The following is a 22,681-nucleotide window of genomic DNA, read 5'->3' as shown; positions in this document are numbered from 1 at the left end:
CGTTTCTAAACAAGGTTCAACAAAATCTTACCAAGCTTTCAACACTCACACAAGGAGTTTATGTTTACAACCACAATATTCAAAATCAATCTACCCTAAAATGAAACTCTAAAGGCCTATTTAAGTTTTAGGCATTATTACATAGATGGCCCAAAGGTGACCCAAAATGGGCCAATGGGCGAGCCACGTAGGGATCGCCTAATGACTCGGCGATGCGCCCAATAGGTTTGGCGAAGAACTCTGCTCCTTGCCTTGGCTGGGAAGCTACTGGAACTTTGGGCAGTCTGGGAACCATCGCCCCCAGTCCTCTCGGGGATGCCCAATGGTCTTCAGCTCGCCTAGTGAGCAGTTTTCCCCTTTGTAGCTCCTTGGGCAGTTGGCGATACTGGGAGCACTCGCAAAGGGCTTTGGCGAGTCGCCGAAGAGTTCTCCAGCTCGTCGAATGGAGCACATTCTTCACTTGCTCCTCCTCGCTTCGTTAGGCCTTCCACGCTCCAAGCTATATCCAAGCATGGTGTTGCCCAATTGGGAGTTCCTTCATGATGCATATGTTCCCATGCAAGGCATGGAACTCCCCCCTTGGCATCCATACATGCCAAACAACCTCCATCCTTTGAACACTCCATAAAAGCATTGAAGTTCGTGAATGGATAGGCTTGATGTAATCCATTTTACATCATTCTCACCTTCTTGAAAAGGATTCGTCCTCGAATCCATACCTTGAAAACCCTAGGGGGAGCAAACAAACAAGATCCTCATGGCATGAGGGTTAGCGTTAGCTATTGAAGGTATAGGTGTTGTGCCTTCCATCATGTATTGACGCGTGGCTTTGTTGCCAAGGCCCCCAGTAGTACAGACTAGCTTGCATAGGAATCACATCACAAATTACAGCATCATGATATTTCCCAATTTGGAACTTAATCAACACATGTTCATGTACCCTCAATTCCTCCTCATTTAACCATTGAAGTTGTATGGCTTAGCATGCTTTATGGTAGGAAGCTTCAAGTAGTCCACCACAGCGTGCTAGCAAGGTTGGCATAACTTCCACTGTCAATGATCAAAACACATACTTGGCTCTGGATGAGGCACTTGGAGTAGAAGATATTCTCCTTTGCTCGTGATTGATCATGGCCTTCCTAGGTATAGTTTGTGTTACCACATAAGATGGTAATGTGAACCCTGTCTCTTTGGCCTAAATCTCATCCTCCACTTTGGTCAGTCTAGATTTCTCTCGGATAGACGACCTCTAAACTCAACCAAGCTTCCATCCAACATCCTCATATCCGACTCTCTTCAGTAGGAGTCCTCATGGAAATTCTAAGGTAACCTTTCCCTTTGATGGGTAGGTTTTGTTTCCGATTTCCATGGTACCTAGCAATAAGAAATATCAACAAAAACAATAAACAACAACGTTAGCTTAGTGAAAATGAACTCACAATCACTCGTGTTTACACACCTTTGATTCCTTTCAAATTGGCGCGGCTAATGTTGAAGATTGCTTATACTCACTTATCACAAAAGAGCTAATTCTACTTTTGGTCGGAATGGATTTTTGTTTAATGAAAAACGGACGACTCAATTAAAGCAAACGGACTTGAGTCAAGAAAGAAGTTAACTACGAAGTAAAACGAATAAAAGCACACAAAGAAAAGCAATAACAAAGAAGTGAATTTCGAAAACCAATAGTCAACGAGTAGGTACTTACAAGTTGAAAATCAGTTTACGAATCTTGATTACGAACTAGAGTCAAAAGAAAAGAAACTAAGAATTAGAACCTGAGATGAAAAGGGTCATAAGACGAGTTTCCCATCGCCAAATGGCCTGTGTTCTTCTTCTAACGTGAAGTTCAGCTCGCCAGCTTGAAGATTGACTCCCAAACTCTACAAATGGACAAGGCAACTTGGTGATCTGGGTGGAAGTTCGGCGATGCGCCGAGTGGGTTCGGTGACCACGGCTTAGGTCGTCGAAATTTCCAGTGTCTTCACCAAAATGAGGTCCAACTCGGCGACCTAGCTGCCCAAAGGGCGAGGCGCCAAGTGGAATGGGCGATCCAAGTCGGGATTTGCCCAAATTCCTCAAGCTGCAACTGCAAGGCTCCGAAAATTTAACCTTGGTGGTCCCACCGTCTTCCTTGGCCTTTTGTATTTACCCTTTTTGGTAAATTCTTTTTTTACAAACACTTTAACACTTTCTCTTTCTCCTTTTTGGAATTAAACCTTTCCTTTTCAAATATTCCCTTATTGAAGATTTGAATATTCTTCAAGAACACTATGAAGATCCAAAATTAAACCCCGAAAATTTTTGCTCGGAATTTCATGAAACTTTAGGTGAATGCTCTCCTTGATATAGGGAACAAACCTCAATACTTTTTAGCACTCAATTCCTTGCCAAAACTTCCAGATTTCAAAACCCACTTCGTCTTCTTCAAAGCTTCTTCAACCAACAATGGTGGAAACTTCAATAGTGAACCAAACTTCACCAAATCTCAGATCTAAACTCAAATAAGGTTAGGGAACACTAATATAACCTTAGAAACTTCAAACAGACTCAAATCAACAAAATATTTTTGGGGTTTTCTAGAAAACGTTTTTGACCCTTTTTTTTTTGTAACAACCCAAGACTAGAATTCGTAGGAACGATTCTAAGCCTTGCCCTGATACCAAATGATGTAATTTCTCACTAGAAGAATCACAACAAATAGCGGAAAACAAGAAACATAGAAGAAGAGACACAAGATAAGAAACAATTGGCAACTAAAGGATGTATTAAATCCAATAAACTCCAATCTAGATCCTAACAAGTACCAAATCGGATAAATAATAGACACAAAAGGAGGAAACAAAGAGCAACCTAAGGGTATATTAAACCCAAAGACCTCAGCTCGTTAATCCGTCAAGAAGCAGCTAACTCTTATGAAGACCTCGAGGGAATCAATATCCCAAGAAACCTTCGTTTCTAAACAAGGTTCAACAAAATCTTACCAAGCTTTCAACACTCACACAAGGAGTTTATGTTTACAACCACAATATTCAAAATCAATCTACCCTAAAATGAAACTCTAAAGGCCTATTTATAGTTTTAGGCATTATTACATAGATGGCCCAAAGGTGACCCAAAATGGGCCAATGGGCGAGCCACGTCGGGATCGCCTAATGACTCGGCGATGCGCCCAATAGGTTCGGCGAGGAACTCTGCTCCTTGCCTTGGCTGGGAAGCTACTGGAACTTTGGGCGGTCTGGGAACCATCGCCCCCAATCCCTTGGGGATGCCCAATGGTCTTCAGCTCGCCTAGTGAGCAGTTTTCCCTTTGTAGCTCCTTGGGCAGTTGGCGATACTGGGAACACTCGCCAAAGGGCTTTGGCGAGTCGCCGAGAGTTCTCCAGCTCGCGAATGGAGCACATTCTTCACTTGCTCCTCCTCGCTTCGTTAGGCCTTCCACGCTCCAAGCTATCATCCAAGCATGGTGTTGCCCAATTGGGAGTTCCTTCAAGATGCATATGTTCCCATGCAAGGCATGGAACTCCCTCCTTGGCATCCATACATGCCAAACAACCTCCATCCTTTGAACACTCCATAAAAGCATTGAAGTTCGTGAATGGATAGGCTTGATGTAATCCATTTTACATCATTCTCCCCTTCTTGAAAAGGATTCGTCCTCGAATCCATACCTTGAAAACCCTAGGGGGAGCAAACAAACAAGATCCTCATGGCATGAGGGTTAGCGTTAGCATACATGACGTATAGGTGTTGTGCCTTCCATCATGTATTGACGCGTGGCTTTGTTGCCAAGGCCCCCGAGTAGTACATGACTAGCTTGCATAGGAATCACATCACAAAGTACAGCATCATGATATTTCCCAATTTGGAACTTAATCAACACATGTTCATGTACCCTCAATTCCTCCTCATTTAACCATTGAAGTCTGTATGGCTTAGCATGCTTTAGTGGTAGGAAGCTTCAAGTAGTCCACCACAGCGTGCTAGCAAGGTTGGCACAACTTCCACTGTCAATGATCAAAACACATACTTGGCTCTGGATGAGGCACTTGGAGTAGAAGATATTCTCCCTTTGCTCGTGATTGATCATGGCCTTCCTAGGTATAGTTTGTGTTACCACATAAGATGGTAATGTGAACCCTGTCTTTTGGCCCAAATCTCATCCTCCACTTTGGTCAGTCTAGATTTCTCTTGGATAGACGACCTCTAAACTCAACCAAGCTTCCATCCAACATCCTCATAATCCGACTCTCTTCAGTAGGAGTCCTCATGGAAGATTCTAAGGTAACCTTTCCCTTTGTGGGTAGGTTTTGTTTCCGATTTCCATGGTACCTAGCAATAAGAAATAGTCAACAAAAACAATAAACAACAACGTTAGCGTTAGTGAAAATGAACTCACAATCACTCGTGTTTACACACCTTTGATTCCCTTTCAAATTGGCGCGGCTAATGTTGAAGATTGCTTATACTCACTTATCACAAAAGAGCAATTCTACTTTTGGTCGGAATGGATTTTTGTTTAATGAAAAACGGACGACTCAATTAAAGCAAACGGACTTGAGTCAAGAAAGAAGTTAACTACGAAGTAAAACGAATAAAAGCACACAAAGAAAGCAATAACAAAGAAGTGAATTTCGAAAACCAATAGTCAACGAGTAGGTACTTACAAGTTGAAAATCAGTTTACGAATCTTGATTACGAACTAGAGTCAAAAGAAAAGAAACTAAGAATTAGAACCTGAGATGAAAAGGTTCATAAGACGAGTTTCCCATCGCCAAATGGCCTGTGTTCTTCTTCTAACGTGAAGTTCAGCTCGCCAGCTTGAAGATTAATCCACCAAACTCTACAAATGGACAAGGCAACTTGGTGATCTCGGTGGAAGTTCGGCGATGCGCCGAGTGGGTTCCGTGACCATGGCTTAGGTCGTCGAAATTTCCAGTGTCTTCACCAAAATGAGGTCCAACTCGGCGACCTAGCTGCCAAAAGGGGAGGAGCCAAGTGGAATGGGCGATACAAGTCGGGATTTGCCCAAATTCCACAAGCTACAACTGCAAGGCTCCGAAAATTTAACTTTGGTGGTCCCACCGTCTTCCTTGGCCTTTTGTATTTACCCTTTTTGGTAAATTCTTTTTTTACAAACACTTTAACACTTTCTCTTTCATCCTTTTTGGAATTAAACCCTTTCCTTTTCAAATATTCCCTTATTGAAGATTTGAATATTTTCAAGAACACTATGAAGATCCAAAATTAAACCCCGAAATTTTTTTGCTCGGAATTTCATGAAACTTTAGGTGAATGCTCTCCTTGATATAGGGAACAAACCTCAATACTTTTTAGCACTCAATTCCTTGCCAAAACTTCCAGATTTCAAAACCCACTTCGTCTTCTTCAAAGCTTCTTCAACCAACAATGGTGGAAACTTCAAAGTGAACCAAACTTCACCAAATCTCAGATCTAAACTCAAATAAGGTTAGGGAACACTAATATAACCTTAGAAACTTCAAACAGGACTCAAATGAACAAAATATTTTTGGGGTTTTCTAGAAAACGTTTTTGTTCCCTTTTTTTTTGTAACAACCCAAGACTAGAATTCGTAGGAACGATTCTAACCCTTGCCCTGATACCAAATGATGTAATTTCTCACTAGAAGAATCACAACAAATAGCGGAAAACAAGAAACACAGAAGAAGAGACACAAGATAAGAAACAATTGGCAACTAAAGGATGTATTAATTCCAATAAACTCCAATCTAGATCCTAACAAGTACCAAATCTGGATAAATAAATAGACACAAAGGAGGAAACAAAGAGCAACCTAAGGGTATATTAAACCCAAAGACCTCAGCTCGTTAATTCGTCAAGAAGCATCTAACTCTTATGAAGACCTCGAGGGAATCAATATCCCAAGAAACCTTCGTTTCTAAACAAGGTTCAACAAAATCTTATCAAGCTTTCAACACTCACACAAGGAGTTTATGTTTACAACCACAATATTCAAAATCAATCTACCCTAAAATGAAACTCTAAAGTCCTATTTAAAGTTTTAGGCATTATTACATAGATGGCCCAAAGGTGACCCAAAATGGGCCAATGGGCGAGCCACGTAGGGATCGTCTAATGACTCGGCGATGCGCCCAAATAAGGTTAGGGAACACTGATATATCCTTGGAATCTTCGAACAAGAATCAAATCAACAAAATATTTTTGGGGTTTTCTAGGAAACGTTTTTGCCCCTCCCCCCCTTTTTAGCCGTGCTCTGATACCAAATGATGTAATTTCTCAATAGAAGAATCACACAAACAGTGGAAAACAAGAAAGATAGAAGAAGAGACACAAGATAAAAACAATTGGCAACTAAAGGATGTATTAAATCCAATAAACTCAAATCTAGATCCTAACAAGTACCAAATCCGGATATATATATAGACACAAAAAGAGGAAACAAAGAGCAACCTAAGGGTATATTAAACCCAAAGACCTCAGCTAGTTAATCCATCAAGAAGTAACTAACCCTTAGGAAGACCTCTAGGGAATCAATATCCCAAGAAACCTTCGTTTCTAAACAAGGTTTAACAAAATCTCACCAAGCTTTCAACACTCACACAAGGAGTTTAGGTTTACAACCACAATATTCAAAATCAATCTACCCTAAAATGAAATTCTAAACACCTATATATAGTTTTTGGCATTATTACATAGATGGCCCAAAGGTGACCCGAAATGGGCCAACGGGCGAGCCACGTCGGGATAGCCTAATGGCTCGGCGATGCGCCCAATAGGTTCGGCTTGGAACTTTGTTCCTTGCCTTGGCTGGGAAGCTACTGGAACTTTGAGCGGTCTGGGAACCATCGCCCAATCCACTTGGCGATGCTCAATGGACTTCAGCTCGCCTGGTGAGCAGTTTTGCCCTTTGTAGCTCCTTGGGCAGTTGGCGATATTGGGAACCCTCACCAAAGGGCTTTGGCGAGTCGCGGAAGTGTTCTCTAGCTCACCGAATAGAGCACATTCTTCACTTGCTCTTCCTTGCTTCGTTAGGCCTTGCACACTCCAAGTGATCATCCAAGCATGGTGTTGTGCCTTCCATCATGTATTGACGCGTGGCTGTGTTACCAAGGCCTCCCGAGTAGTACACGACTAGCTTGCATGGGAATCACATCCCAAAGTACAACATCATGATATTTCCTAATTTTGAACTTAATCAACACATGTTCATGCTTTAGTGGTAGGAAGCTTCAAGTAGTCCACCACAGCCGTGCTAGCAAGGTTGGCACAACTTCCACTATCAGTGATCAAAACACATACTTGGCTCTGGATGAGGCACTTGGAGTAGAAGATATTCTCCCTTTGCTCGTGATTGATCACGGCCTTCCTAGGTATAGTTTGTGTTACCACATAAGATGGTAATGTGAACCCTGTCTCTTTGGCCCAAATCTCATCCTCCACCTTGGTCGGTCTAGAATTTAACTCGGATAGACGACCTCTAAACTCAGCCAAGCTTCCATCCAACATCCTCATCATCCGACTCTCTTCAGTAGGAGTCCTCATGGAAGATTCTAAGGTAACCTTCTCCCTTTGGTAGGTAGGTTTTGTTTCCGATTTCCATGGTACCTAGCAATAAGATATAGTCAACAAAACAATAAACAACAACGTTAGCATTAGTGAAAATGAACTCACAATCACTCGTGTTTACACACCTTTGATTTCCTTTTAAATTGGCGCGGCTAATGTTGGAGATTGACAAAGAAAAGCAATAACAAAGAAGTGAATTTCGAAAACCAATAGTCAACGAGTGGTACTTACAAGTTGAAAATCAATTTAGGAATCTTGATTAAGAACTAGAGTCAAAAGAAAAGAATCTAAGAATTAGAACCTGAGATGAAAATGGTGATAAGACGAGTTACTCATTACCAAATGGCATGTGTTCTTCTTCTAACGTGAAGTTCAGCTCGCCAACTTGAAGATTGACTCGCCAAACTCTACAAACGGACAAAGCAACTTGGCAATCTGGGTAGAAGATCGGCGATGCGCCGAGTGGGTTCGGTGAGTACGGCTAAAGGTCGTCGAAATTTCCAGTGTCTTCACCAAAATGAGGTCCAACTCGATGACTTAGCTACCCAAAGGGCGAGGCACCGAGTGGAATGGGCGATCTAAGTCGGGATTCGCCTAAATTTCTCAAGCTGCAACTGGCAATGACCAATGGTCTTCAGCTCGCCCAGTGAGCAGTTTTCCCATTTGTAGCTCCTTGTGCAGTTGGCGATATTGGGAACCCTCGCCAAAGGGCTTTGGCGAGTCGCCGAAGTGTTCTCCAGTTCGCCGAATGGAGCACATTCTTCACTTGCTCCTCCTCGCTTCGTTAGGCCTTCCACGCTCCCAGCTATCATCCAAGCATAGTGCTGCCCAATTGGGAGATCCTTGAAGATGCATATGTTCCCATGCAAGGCATGGAACTCCCTCCTTGGCATCCATACATGTGAAAACAACCTCCATCCTTGTGAACACTCCATAAAAGCATTGAAGTTCGTGAGTGGATAGGCTTGATGTAATCCATTTTACATCATTCTCCCCTTCTTGAAAAGGATTCGTCCTCGAATCCATACCTTGCAAAACCCTAGGGGGAGCAAACAAGAACAAGATCCTCATGGCATGAGGGTTAGCGTTAGCAATAACAAGTCATCACCGTGCCAAGGATGCACAAACTGAACATATAACCAAGCATCACAAATATCAACCAAGGGTTTGTAACCCATCAAAGCAATAGATACTTGGCTAAGTAATAAACATTGACAAAGGGGTAGAGCGTAGGGACAAATACACTTAAACAACCTCATATGTATGCCTTCATTGGTTCCCACATACAAACAAGCATAAGACCTTCCTTATGTCAAGTAGAACATAAACATTCTCAAAACTAGGTGCAAGGCGTAAACAAAGTTAACCCAAATTAAGATTCCATCCAATGCACTAGCTAACTTCAAGAATGTAGTTATTCCCAATTCATGAGCGGGGTCAATTACAATAGTATTCCCCACACAACTTGGCAAACAAACCTCGTTCAAGCACATAGGATCAAGTAATAGCACCAATTAAAAATAATATAAAAGCAAAAGGGTGTTACTACCATACCCATCAAAATGTAGACAATAACCGAGGTCAAATGGGAAGGAAAAATATAGCATCGAGTCAAGGAGACTCTCATTTGGCCCCATTGATTCCATTATTAACATAAAATATGGTACCCACACAAACATGAGTATCATCATGGCTAAGGCTTCCGAATCAAAGCATGGGCATCTGCTATTAAGAGGGAGCAGTAGATCGTCGATTGAAGAGCCAGGTCAGTCAACTTCTATTGTGACTTCTATTGATTATTAATTCGACTCTAGGGACTCCTAGCAATAAACTAGTCAAGAAAGAAGTTAACTACGAAATAAAACAAATAAAAGCACACAAAGAAAAGCAATAACAAAGAAGCGAATTTTGAAACCAATAGTCAACGAGTAGGTACTTACAAGTTGAAAATCAGTTTAGGAATCTTATTTACGAACTAGAGTCAAAAGAAAAGAAACTAAGAATTAGAACCTGAGATGAAAAGGGTCATAAACGAGTTTCCCGTCGCCAAATGGCATGTGTTTTTCTTTTAACGTGAAGTTCAGTTCGCCAGCTTGAAGATTGACTTGCCAAACTCTACCAACGGACAAGGCAACTTGGCGATCTGGGTGGAAGTTCAGTGATGCGCCGAGTGGAATGGGCGATCCAAGTCGGGATTCGCCCAAATTCTCTCAGGCTGCAACTGCAAGTCTCTTAAAATTTAACCTTGGTGGTCCCACCGTCTTCCTTGGACTTTTGTATTTACCCTTTTTGGTAAATTCTTTTTTTACAAACACTTTAACACTTTCAGTTTTCTTCCTTTTGGAATTAAACACTTCCCCTTTCAAATATTCCCTTATTGAAGATTTGAATATTTGAATATTCTCGAGTACACTATGAAGATCCAAAATAAAATTCCGAAGATTTTTAGCTCGGAATTTGATGAAACTTTAGGTGAATGCTCTCCTTGATATAGGGAACAAACCTCAATACTTTTTAGCACTCAATTACTTGCCAAAACTTCCAGATTTCAAAACCCACTTCGTCTTCTTCAAAGCTTCTTCAACCAACAATGGTGGAAACTACAATAGTGAACCAAACTTCACCAAATCTCATATCTATACTCAAATAAGGTTAGGGAACACTAATATAACCTTAGAAACTTCAAACAAGACTCAAATCAACAAAATATTTTTGGGTTTTCTATAAAACGTTTTTGACCCCCTTTTTTTTTGTAACAACCCTAGATTAGAATTCGAAGAAACGATTCTAAGTCTTGCTCTGATACCAAATGATGTAATTCCACACTAGAAAAATAAAAAAAAACAGTGGAAAACAAGAAAGATAGAAGAAGAGACACAAGATAAGAAACAATTGGCAACTAAAGGATGTATTAAATCCAATAAACTCCAATCTAGATCCTAACAAGTACTAAATCCGGATAAATAGATAGACACAAAAAGAGGAAACAAAGAGCAACCTAAGTGATAGCATCCAAGGAAGCTCTACTCCATTGAAGGACAAGGATGAAACTTTAGACACTCCAAGGAGGCCCATAACAAAATCTCAAACCAAGAAGTTCAATGATAAGCTCAACGGGCTTCAATCGCTGATCCAAAGGTGTCTTATTAGTGAAGAAGAGCTCAAGCCCAAGGGAGAGGAATTGTCCAAATGCTATAATTATTTGGTGGCACAAATTCAAGCCCAAGATCAGGAATTTTAAGGTCCAATTTCGTGCAAATAGGGTCAAGAAGAGTCCAAGAATCAGCCACAACAAGAGTTACTTTCTGCCAAGTTTGAGAGAAGACTAGTCAAACTTTCCAAGATTGTCAAGAGTCTTTTCCTAGTTTGGATTTACCTTATTTATTTATTTATATTAGGTTATTAATATTTTCCTTAGTCTATTTATGGTCTCCTAAGTACCATTTAATGCTTTCCTAGAAGTACTAAATTTGTTACTAGTTAGGTTACTTTATTTCCTTTCTAGAGTAGGATTTCTTGTAATTGTCTTTCTAGGGTTTGGCTGACCTTTTAGATTCTTATAAGGGGTCTTGGATGTTTTTTCCCCTTCTCCTATATATAGGAGTCCTTTTCATTCATTAAAGACAATTTAGATTGATATTAATAATATTTTAGAGAGTTCTTTGAACCTTTGTGACTTGTTTTTTGAGAATTTATCTTTAAACCTTTACTAGTTTCATAGTTTAAGGTATAAAAAGTAACTTCTTCTTGTGATATCTTTGGTTCTTTTTTGGTATTCTTTAGAAGGTGATTAGTTTTACATACAAATTATTGTCTTTAGTTACTCATAAAGCGGTCAAGATCCGAATCTATCATTTTGATTCGTTTCCTCAAGTAAAGACGTTAGATTTCTTCCATAAATCTATATATTGTTACTTGGATCTTTTCAAGACCTTAGAACATCTAATCCTTAGAAATTCGTGTTTCCTTTGAATTTCCCGTATCTTTAGTTAGTTTTTTTGTTTCTTTTCTTTGTGCTTCCGCATTCTAATATTCAATTCTCTATTTGTGATCTCCTTAACTCTGCTGTTATCAAGTGTTATTAGAGCGGTTTTATCAAGATTCCGTTCTTGATAAATCTTGAGATTTCTTCTTATATTATAGCAAAAAATAAAAAAATTACAGTAGTGTTAACAGAAAAAAAAAAGAACATATAACTTGCTCTCTAAGAAATCTGATTACTTGTCCTCCAAGAAATTTGTTACTTGATACCCAAGAAAGCTTATTACTAGCTATTCAAGAAATCTTATTACTTGATCTCCAAGTTTTGCATTAATTTGTTTCCAAGCAAGAAGGTAGCAAGAAGAGGGGATTCTAGATCTTTAAGAATAAGAGGATTTCTTTTTTCTTGTTTTATAATTCTAAAATAAGTTCCTTTTTATTCGTGTTTTGTTTCAACTAAATCCTACTTGTTCTAGGATAGTTCTTTTAATTTCTTTTTGTATCCAAGATTCCATACTTTATTACTACGAACTTGATACACGTTTTGGTTTAATTATAAATTACAAAGTATTCTCGTTCAAAGGTTATTTGAGTGGAAAAAGGCAAGTGTGGGTGAGTTTAAAGAGGGTAAAAGCCAAATTAAAAGTGTGATACTTGATCATTTATTCTTTTTTTTTAGATGTCTAATTAAGGTGGTGATGAGGAAAGGGCTCGTTTAGAATTGAGGTCAAAGGAAGGAACGACTTCACCCTTCAAGCTATGCACCAACAATTGAGAGATGGACCTTTCAATTTCAAGAGATGAGGAATATGATTATCGAGCAGAATGACACCATAGCTGCAATTAGGAGGGAGAATGATGTTGTACCCCCAAATAATGTTAGACCCCAAGTTAGAAGAAATGTACCCCATATCCCTTTTGTAAATCCTGAATATGATAATGATGATTTTGATGTTGAATTTAATCTAGAAAGAAGAGATAGGAGGGGACAAAGAGGTAGAGTAGAAGATGATAATATAAATAGTATAAAGATGAAGATGCCATCTTTCAAGGGGACAAGGGATCCAGACTTGTACCTTGATTGGGAGAGGCGAGTTGAAGCCATTTTTTATTGCCATAACTACTCTGAGGGTAAGAAAGTTAAACTTGTTGTTGTTGAGTTTTCTGATTATGCTACTTCTTGGTGGAAAAAACTTGCTAGGGACAGATTGCAAGGAGAGTTACCACCTATTTCTATGTGGGCAGAGATGAAGAGGGTAATGAGGAAGCAATTTATTCCATCATACTTCCAAAGAGATCTACAGTCTCGCCTTCAACACTTGGAGCAAGGCTCCATGTCGGTGGATGAGTACTTCAAAAACATGGATATGGCTATGATCCAAGTTAATGTAATGGAGGAAGAAGAGGCTACAATTGCTAGATTTTTAAATGGTTTAAATACAGAAATAGCTAATGTAGTAGAGATACAACAATATGTAACTTTAGATGAGTTAGTTGATTTGTCTGTAAAAGTTGAAATACAAATTGAGAAAAAGCAGCAAAATAACTCATCGAGAAGTCGACCAAACACTATTTCTAAGAAGTCATGGTCAACTCAAGAGGGGTAAGATCCTTCCAAACCTCAAGATGATAGAGGTAAAGGTAAAGTTGAGGAGGGAGCTAAAATCTTTAATCCTAAATCTTCTAAACCTTCAAGTTCTATTCAATGTCACAAATGTCAGGGAAGGGGGAATATGATGCATGAATGTCCAAGTAGAAGAAACATCCTACTTAGAGAGAATGGAGAATATGAGAGTGAAAAAAGTGACGGGGAAGAAGAAGAGGGAGAAGGTGTAAGTGAGGAAGATGATTTGGTACTGCCTAATGATGGTATAATTGGGGTGGTTAGGAGAATTATGACTATCAATTTGGGTAGTGTTGATGAAGGGCAGAGAGAGAATTTGTTTCATACTAGGTGTGGGATAAAAGGGAAGACTTATTCTATGATTATTGATGGGGGAAGTTGTGCCAATGTGGTGAGTTCATACTTGGTGGATAAACTAGGAATTGCATGCATGAAGCGCTCTACTCCATATAGGCTCCAATGGTTGAATGATTGTGGAAAAGTAAAAGTAAACAAACAATGCATGATTTCATTCTATGTTGTAGGTATGAAGATGAAATTCTTGTGATGTAGTTCCAAAGAATTGAATATTAGAATGCAGAAGCACAAAGAAAAGAAACAAAAAAAACTAATTAAAGATATGGGAAATTCGAAGGAAAGATCCACGAATTTCCAAGGATTAGATGTTCTAAGGCCTTGAAAAGATCCAAGTAACAATGTATAGATTTATGGAAGAAATCTAACGCCTTTACTTGAGAAAACGAATCAAAACGATAGATTCGGATCTTGACCGCTTTATGAGTAACTAAAGACAATAATTAGTATGTAGAAACTAATCACCTTCTAAAGAATACCAAAAAGAAACCAAAGATATCACAAGAAGAAGTTACTTTATACCTTAAACTATGAATAGTAAAGGTTTAAAGATAAATTCTCAAAGAACAAGTCACAAAGGTTCAAAGAACTCTCTCAAATATTATTAATATCAATGTAAATTGTCTTTAATGAATGAAAAGGACTCCTATATATAGGAGAAGGGGAAACAAACGTCCAAGGACCCTAGAAAGACAATTACAAGGAATCCTACTCTAGAAAGGAAATAAAGTAACCTAACTAGGAACAAATTTAGTACTTCTAGGAAAGCATTAAATGGTACTTAGGAGACCATAAATAGACTAAGGAAAATATTAATAACCTATATATAAATAAATAAATAAGGTAAATCCCAACTAGGAAAAGAATCTTGACAATCTTGGAAAGTTTGACTAGTCTTCTCTCAAAACTTGGGCAGAAAGCAACTCTTGTTGTGGTTGATTCTTGGACTCTTCTTGACCTTATTTGCACAAAAATTGCCCTTAAAATTCCTCATCTTGGGCTTGAATTTGGGCCACCAAATAATTGTAGCATTTGGACAATTCCTCTCCCTTGGGCTTGAGCTCTTCTTCCCCAATAAGACACCTTTGGATCAGCGATTGAAGCCCATTGAGCTTATCATTGAACTCCTTGGTTTGAGATCTTGTTATGGGCCTCCTTGGAGTTTCTAAAGCTTCATCCTTGTCCTTCAATGGAGTAGAGCTTCCTTGGATGCTATCATTCCCCTCTTCTTGAAGAGAATTCGTCCTCGAATTCAAATCTGCATCAAAATGGGAAAGATCAGAAACATTAAAAGTAGCACTAACTTGGAACTCACCAGGAAGATCAAGTTTATAAGCATTTTTCCAATCCTTTCAAGGAGTTTGTATGGCCCACTTCCTCTAGGATCTTGTTTGGTCTTTCTTTTGGAAGGAAATCTTTCCTTTCTCCTATGCACCCAAACCAAGTCACCAGGTTTAAAAACAATACATTTTCTTTTCCTTAGCCTCTTTCCTCTCACCAAAACATTTTATTTTTTTACTCACACCCTCTTTTACCACTTTACTTAGATTGCTGGCATCTCTCTCTTTCTCTCGGCCCTCTTTTTTTTTTTCTATCTCTTGGCCTTTTTCTTTTCCCTCAAGCTCACTTTTTACCTCTCCCTTTTGTTTTTCCATTGTTTCCCTCAATCGTTTTTGATCTTCAAACACTTGAGAAGGAGATAATGGTGCAAGAGTATACTTCTTACCATTATGCAGAAGACTATACCTATTCTTTCTCCCATGATGAGTAGTATCCCTATCATACTGCCAAGGTCGGCCAAGTAAAACATGACATGCTTGCATTGGAACTACATCACAAAGAATCTCATCTTCATACCTACCAACATTGAATGAAATCATGCATTGTTTGTTTACTTTTACTTCTCCACAATCATTCAACCATTGGAGCCTATATGGGGTAGAGCGCTTCATGCATGCAATTCCTAGTTTATCCACCAATTATGACCTCACCACATTTGCACAACTTCCCCATCAATAATCATAGAATAAGTCTTCCCTTTTATCCCACACCTAGTATGAAACAAATTCTCTCTCTGCCCTTCATCAACACTACCCAAATTTATAGTCATAATTCTCCTAACCACCCCAATTATACCATCATTAGGCAATTCCAAATCATCTTCCTCACTTACACCTTCTCCCTCTTCTTCTTCCCCCTCACTTTTTTCACTCTCATATTCTCCATTCTCTCTAAGTAGGATGTTTCTTCCACTTGGACATTCATGCATCATATGCCCCCTTCCATGACATTTGTGACATTGAATAGAACTTGAAGGTTTAGAAGATTTAGGATTAAAGGTTTTACCTCCCTCCTCAACTTTACCTTTACCTCTATCATCTTGAGGTTTGGAAGGAGCTTTCCCCTTTTGAGTTGACCATGGCTTCTTAGAGATAGTGTTTGGTCGACTTCTCGATGAGTTATTTTGCTGCTTTTTCTCAATTTGTTTTTCAACTTTTACAGACAAATCAACTAACTCATCTAAAGTTACATATTGTTGTATCTCTACTACATTAGCTATTTCTGTATTTAAACCATTTAAAAATCTATCTATTGTACCCTCTTCTTCCTCCATGCAGTTAGCTTGGATCTTAGCCATATCCATGCTTTTGAAGTACTCATCCACCGACATGGAGCCTTGCTTCAAGCGTTGAAGGCGAGATTGTAGATCTCTTTGGAAGTATGATGGAATAAATCGCCTCCTCATTACCCTCTTCATCTCTGCCCATGTAGCAATAGGTGGTAGCTCCTCTTGCAATCTGTCCCTAGCAAGCTTTTTCCACCAAGAAGCAGCATAATCAGAAAACTCAACAACAGCAAGCTTAACTTTCTTACCCTCAGAGTAGTTATGGCAATCAAAGATGGCTTCAACTCGTCTCTCCCAATCAAGGTACAAGTCTGGATCCCTTGTCCCCTTGAAAGATGGCATCTTCATCTTTATACTATTTATATTATCATCTTCTACTCTACCTCTTTGTCCCCTCCTATCTCTTCTTTCTAGATTAAATTAAACATCAAAATCATCATTATCATATTCAGGATTTACAAAAGGGATATGGGGTACATTCCTTCTAACTTGGGGTCTAACATTATTTGGGGGTACAACATTATTCTCCCTCCTAATTGCAGCTATGGTGTCATTCTGCTCGATAATCATATCCCTCATCTCTTGAAATTGAAGGGTCCACCTCTCAAATTGTTGGTGCATAGCTTGAAGGGTGAAGTCGTTCCTTCCTTTGACCTCAGCTTCTAAACGAGCCCTTTCCTCATCACCACCTAAATTAGACATCTAAAAAAAAAGAATAAATGATTAAGTAACACACTTTTAATATGGCTTTTACCCTCTTTTAAACTCACCCACACTTGCCTTTTTCCACTCAAAATAACCTTTGAACGAGAATACTTTGTAGATTTATAATTAAACCAAAACGTGTATCAAGTTCGTAGTAATAAAGTATGGAATCTTGGGGTACAAAAAGAAAGTAAAGAACTAGTCCTAGAACAAGTAGGATTTAGTTGAAACAAAACACGAATAAAAAGGAACTTATTTTAGAATTATAAGAACAAGAGAAAAAAAAAATTCCTCTTATTCTAAAATGTCTAGAATCCCATCTTCTTGCAACCTTCTTTCTTGGAAACAAATTAATGTAAAACTTGGAGAGCAAGTAATAAGATTTCTTGAATAGCAAGTAATAAAGTTACTTGGGTATCAAGTAATCAAATTTCTTGGAGGACAAGTAATTAGATTTCTTAGAGAGCAAGTTATAACTTCTTCTTTTTTCTGTTCACGCTACAGTGTTTTTTTTTTTTTTTTTTTTTGCTCTAAGAAGAAATCCAAAGATTTATCAAGAACGGAATCTTGATAGAACCGCTCTGATACCACTTGATAACAGCAAGGTTAAGGGAGATCACAAATAGAGAATTGAATATTAGAATGCGGAAGCACAAAGAAAAGAAACAAAAAAAACTAATTAAAGATATGGGAAATTCGAAGGAAAGATCCACGAATTTCCAAGGATTAGATGTTCTAAGGCCTTGAAAAGATCCAAGTAACAACGTATAGATTTATGGAAGAAATCTAACGCCTTTACTTGAGAAAACGAATCAAAACGATAGATTCGGATCTTGACCGCTTTATGAGTAACTAAAGACAATAATTAGTATGTAGAAACTAATCACCTTTTAAAGAATACCAAAAAGAAACCAAAGATATCACAAGAAGAAGTTACTTTATACCTTAAACTATGAATAGTAAAGGTTTAAAGATAAATTCTCAAAGAACAAGTCACAAAGGTTCAAAGAACTCTCTCAAATATTATTAATATCAATGTAAATTGTCTTTAATGAATGAAAAGGACTCCTATATATAGGAGAAGGGGAAAAAAACGTCCAAGGACCCTAGAAAGACAATTACAAGGAATCTTACTCTAGAAAGGAAATAAAGTAACCTAACTAGGAACAAATTTAGTACTTCTAGGAAAGCATTAAATGGTACCTGGGAGACCATAAATAGACTAAGGAAAATATTAATAACCTATATATAAATAAATAAATAAGGTAAATCCCAACTAGGAAAAGAATCTTGACAATCTTGGAAAGTTTGACTAGTCTTCTCTCAAAACTTGGGCAGAAAGCAACTCTTGTTGTGGTTGATTCTTGGACTCTTCTTGACCTTATTTGCACAAAAATTGCCCTTAAAATTCCTCATCTTGGGCTTGAATTTGGGCCACCAAATAATTGTAGCATTTGGACAATTCCTCTCCCTTGGGCTTGAGCTCTTCTTCCCCAATAAGACACCTTTGGATCAGCGATTGAAGCCCATTGAGCTTATCATTGAACTCCTTGGTTTGAGATCTTGTTATGGGCCTCCTTGGAGTTTCTAAAGCTTCATCCTTGTCCTTCAATGGAGTAGAGCTTCCTTGGATGCTATCAGTTTTGCAAGGTATGGATTCGAGGATGAATCATTTTCAAGAAGGGGAGAATGATGTAAATGGATTACATCAAGCCTATCCATTCACGAACTTCAATGCTTTTATGGAGTGTTCACATGGATGGAGGTTGTTTGGCTTGCATGGATGCCAAAGAGGGAGTTCCATGCTTTGTGGGAACATATGCATCTTGAAGGAGCTCCTAATTGGGCAACACCATGCTTGGATGATAGCTTGGAGTGTGGAAGGCCTAACGAAGCGAGGTGGAGCAAGTGTAGAGTGTGCTCCATTCAGCAAGCTGGAGAACACTTCGGCGACTCGCTAAAACCCTTTGGCGAGGGTTCCCAATATCGCCAACTGCCCAAGGAGCTACAAAGGGGAAAACTGCTCACTAGGCGAGCAGAAGACCATTGGGCATCGCCAAGTGGATTGGGCGATGGTTCCCAGACCGCCCAAAGTTCCAGTAGCTTCCCAGCCAAGGCAAGGAGCAGAGTTCCTCGCCGAACCTATTGGGCGCATAGCCAAACCATTAGGCGATCTCGACGTGGCTTGCCCATTGGCCCATTTCGGGTCACCTTTGGGCCATCTATGTAATAATGCCTAAAACTATAAATAGGCCTTTAGGGTTTCATTTTAGGGTAGATTGATTTTGAATATTGTGGTTGTAAACCTAAACTCCTTGTGTGAGTGTTGAAAGCTTGGTAAGATTTTGTTGAACCTTGTTTAGAAACGATGGTTTCTTGGGATATTGATTACCTCGAGGTCTTCGTAAGAGTTAGCTGCTTCTTGACGGATTAATGAGCTGAGGTCTTTGGGTTTAATATAGCCTTAGGTTGCTCTTTGTTTCCTCTTTTTGTGTCTATCTATTTATCCGGATTTTGTACTTGTTAGGATCTAGATTGGAGTTTATTGGATTTAATACATCCTTTAGTTGCCAATTATTTCTTATCTTGTGTCTTTTCTTTTCTCTTTCTTGTTTTCCGCTGTTTGTTGTGATTCTTCTAGTGAGAAATTACATCATTTGGTATCAGAGCAAGGCTTAGAATCGTTCCTACGAATTCTAGTCTAGGGTTGTTACAGAAAAAAAGGGGGGTCAAAAACGTTTTCTAGAAAACCCCAAAAATATTTTGATGATTTGAGTCTTGTTTGAAGTTTCTAAGGTTATATTAGCGTTCTCTAACCTTATTTGAGTTTAGATCTGAGATTTGGTGAAGTTTGGTTCACTATTGAAGTTTCCACCATTGTTGGTTGAAGAAGCTTTGAAGAAGACGAAGTGGGTTTTGAAATCTGGAAGTTTTGGCAAAGAATTGAGTGCTAAAAATTATTGAGGTTTGTTCCCTATATCAAGGAGAGAATTCACCTAAAGTTTCATGAAATTCCGAGCTAAAAATCTTCGGGGTTTTATTTTGGATCTTCATAGTGTCCTTGAAGAATATTCAAATCTTCAATAAGGGAATATTTGAAAAGGGAAGTGTTTAATTCAAAAAAGGAAGAAAGAGAAAGTGTTAAAGTGTTTGTAAAAAAAGAATTTACCAAAAAGGGTAAATACAAAAGTCCAAGGAAGACGGTGGGACCACCAAGGTTAAATTTTCGGAGCCTTGCAGTTGCAGCTTGAGAAATTTGGGCGAATCTCAACTTGGATCGCCCATTCCACTTGGCGCCTCGCCTTTTGGGCAGCTAGGTCGCCGAGTTGGACCTCATTTTGGTGAAGACACTGGAAATTTTGACGACCTAAGTTGTGGTCACCGAACCCACTCCGCGCATCGCCGAACTTCCACCCAGATCGCCAAGTTGCCTTGTCCGTTTCTTTTATTAGATCTCCTAGTAAAGTTATTTCTTCAGTAGTTTCTTGCCAATATTGGAAGTATTCGTAATTTATCATTATTCTGAGTATTCTAATTCTAGATCACAAATATTAATTCGTTCTAGGTCTATATCTATTTCATTTATTTCGTCTATTTCATACCATGTTGGAATTGCTAGTTCTAGTTCTTCTAAGTCAAATATTTTTACCCATATCATTCTTCTTAATTCAATTATTTTTATATTTTTTAGAATATATAAAATCAGTGTTTCATAAGTTAATATGATTTTCATCATGTAGATAAATAGTCATATCAATGATCTGTTGTTTAATCAATAATTCCCTTATATCATATGCATAATAAATATTATTCACATTAGATTACTATAAACTAGATTATTCTCAACCATGTCCTCCTGTCACTATTAACATCGTACTTTCAAAGGTACTCCCTTCCTAACAGCGCCTCAACTCTGTTTACTCCCCTCACGGCTTCCTTGCCTATGGTTTCAACTTTAGGATGGCATAGTCTGGAAGTTTTACCTCTTTTCCTCATGTTAATAAACTAGAAAACATTCTTCAAATAATTCTAGTATATAATAACTAGTATGAACTTATTTAATCATGCTATGATATTCAAGAATTAATAGATTTACCATAAATCGATATACCTGTTTTTCTATAAGATCTGGTATATTTTGCTCCATAGCTTAGATTAAAACTTGATATTTATTTATTTGATAGTATTATAAAGAGGCTTGCTTTCCGTCGAGAAAGTCTTCCCTTAGATGTGCCTAATGACTCTCTATTTATACAATAGAGAGATGCTACAACTGTCTTGCTTTATTTCTATCACTATCACTAATACTATTACTAATACTATTTTACTTTACACTTGTCCACTAATTTACATACTTTACTTTTTCTATCACTATCACTGACACTATTACTAATACTATTTTACTTTACACTTGTCCACTAATTTACATACCTTACTTTACACTTGTCTAATGCATAATAATGCACACTACTTTACTGCACACTACAATAATGCACACTTTATCTTGTCACTTTATCTTGTCTTCTGTTGCACACTTTATCTTGTCTCCTGCTGTTGTTTGTCGTTTTTTGCTTTTTATCTTGTCGTCTTTATTCTAGCTAGACAACTGGAATTACATTATCTTCTTCATAGCACTTCGAGCATTGATGGTCTGGGTATCTGTGTCCAATAGTTTTGCAATAGTTTGTCATTATCTCTGGTGAAATAAAATTCCTTCGTATTGCCCTTGTAGTTGGTTGTTGTTCTAGTTTTAATAAGCTTAATATTCATTGTCGTATTTCTTCCATATCTGCTTCTCTGATTTCTCTGGAGTTTGAATATATCATAGTTTGTTCTCTTGCCTAGCTCCATACTGAATTTCCATTTAAATAATTGGTTGTTAACTCGTTCAAAATAGTAGCTATTCCAATAATCCGCTTTCTTGCATAAAATTTCGGTATCTCTATCTTTTGTATCTCGTCTTGTTGTTCTATTTTTTCTGGTATTATCATTTCTCTGGTTAATCCAATTTTTATGACTTAGATGATAGGTTTAATTTCATCATACAATATTTCTGCTGGTGCTGAATAGAACTTTATATAAAAAAGCGTTCATTTAGTTATCCTTTTGTAGTGCATAAATGCTTTATGTAACTCTGGTATCGTAGATATTTCGTCTCCTGTTTGGGTATCTACGGTACTTAACAATCCATAGTTGTAGCAAATTCCTACTAGATTTGTACTTGTTCCTGGTTGTGCAATCAGCTTATTATATCTATGTAGGTTTTGTGTAATGTAATCTTCATGGGGTTTTTTTGTATTTTGGGATCTTGAATTTTGGTTTAGAAAGGTCTGTATTTTGTGGATGTTCTCTATGTAGGCCCTGGTTATATGGTTATAAGTCTTTTTGTTTTGTCCTAGGCTTTCTTTATATGTGTTTAGTTGAGGTGGTATGAATAATGGATCTTTTTGGTTTTTGGCATAAATGGTTTTTTAAATATTTTATTCATATTAGTGTTAACATATCTGGTTTTATTTTCTTCTTTTGTTGCAGATGTGCTCCCTGTAGGTGCATGTAACAAATCATTATGGGTTTTTAGGTGTTTCCCAAAGTCACCTTGTAGCTCTGGAATTTTTAAGTCTTCTGATCGACTTAGCTCCGCATTATAGTCATGCTGCTGACTTTTTATTTGTTGTAGCTCTTTGTCAATATTTTCTACTTTTGTGCAAAGTAGAGTCATAGCTTTAAGTATTTCTTCTATAGTATTTTCTTTTTCAGTCTGTGTAGCTTTATCTTGAGATGTAATCTGCAATAACATTCTTGTTAGTACATATCACTTCTAT

Source organism: Solanum verrucosum, unplaced genomic scaffold (assembly GCF_900185275.1).
Source record: "Solanum verrucosum unplaced genomic scaffold, falcon-dt-bn FXZP01000257.1, whole genome shotgun sequence".
In the NCBI taxonomy this organism is placed as follows: Eukaryota; Viridiplantae; Streptophyta; class Magnoliopsida; order Solanales; family Solanaceae; genus Solanum; species Solanum verrucosum.
This window is presented reverse-complemented; position numbering follows the sequence as displayed.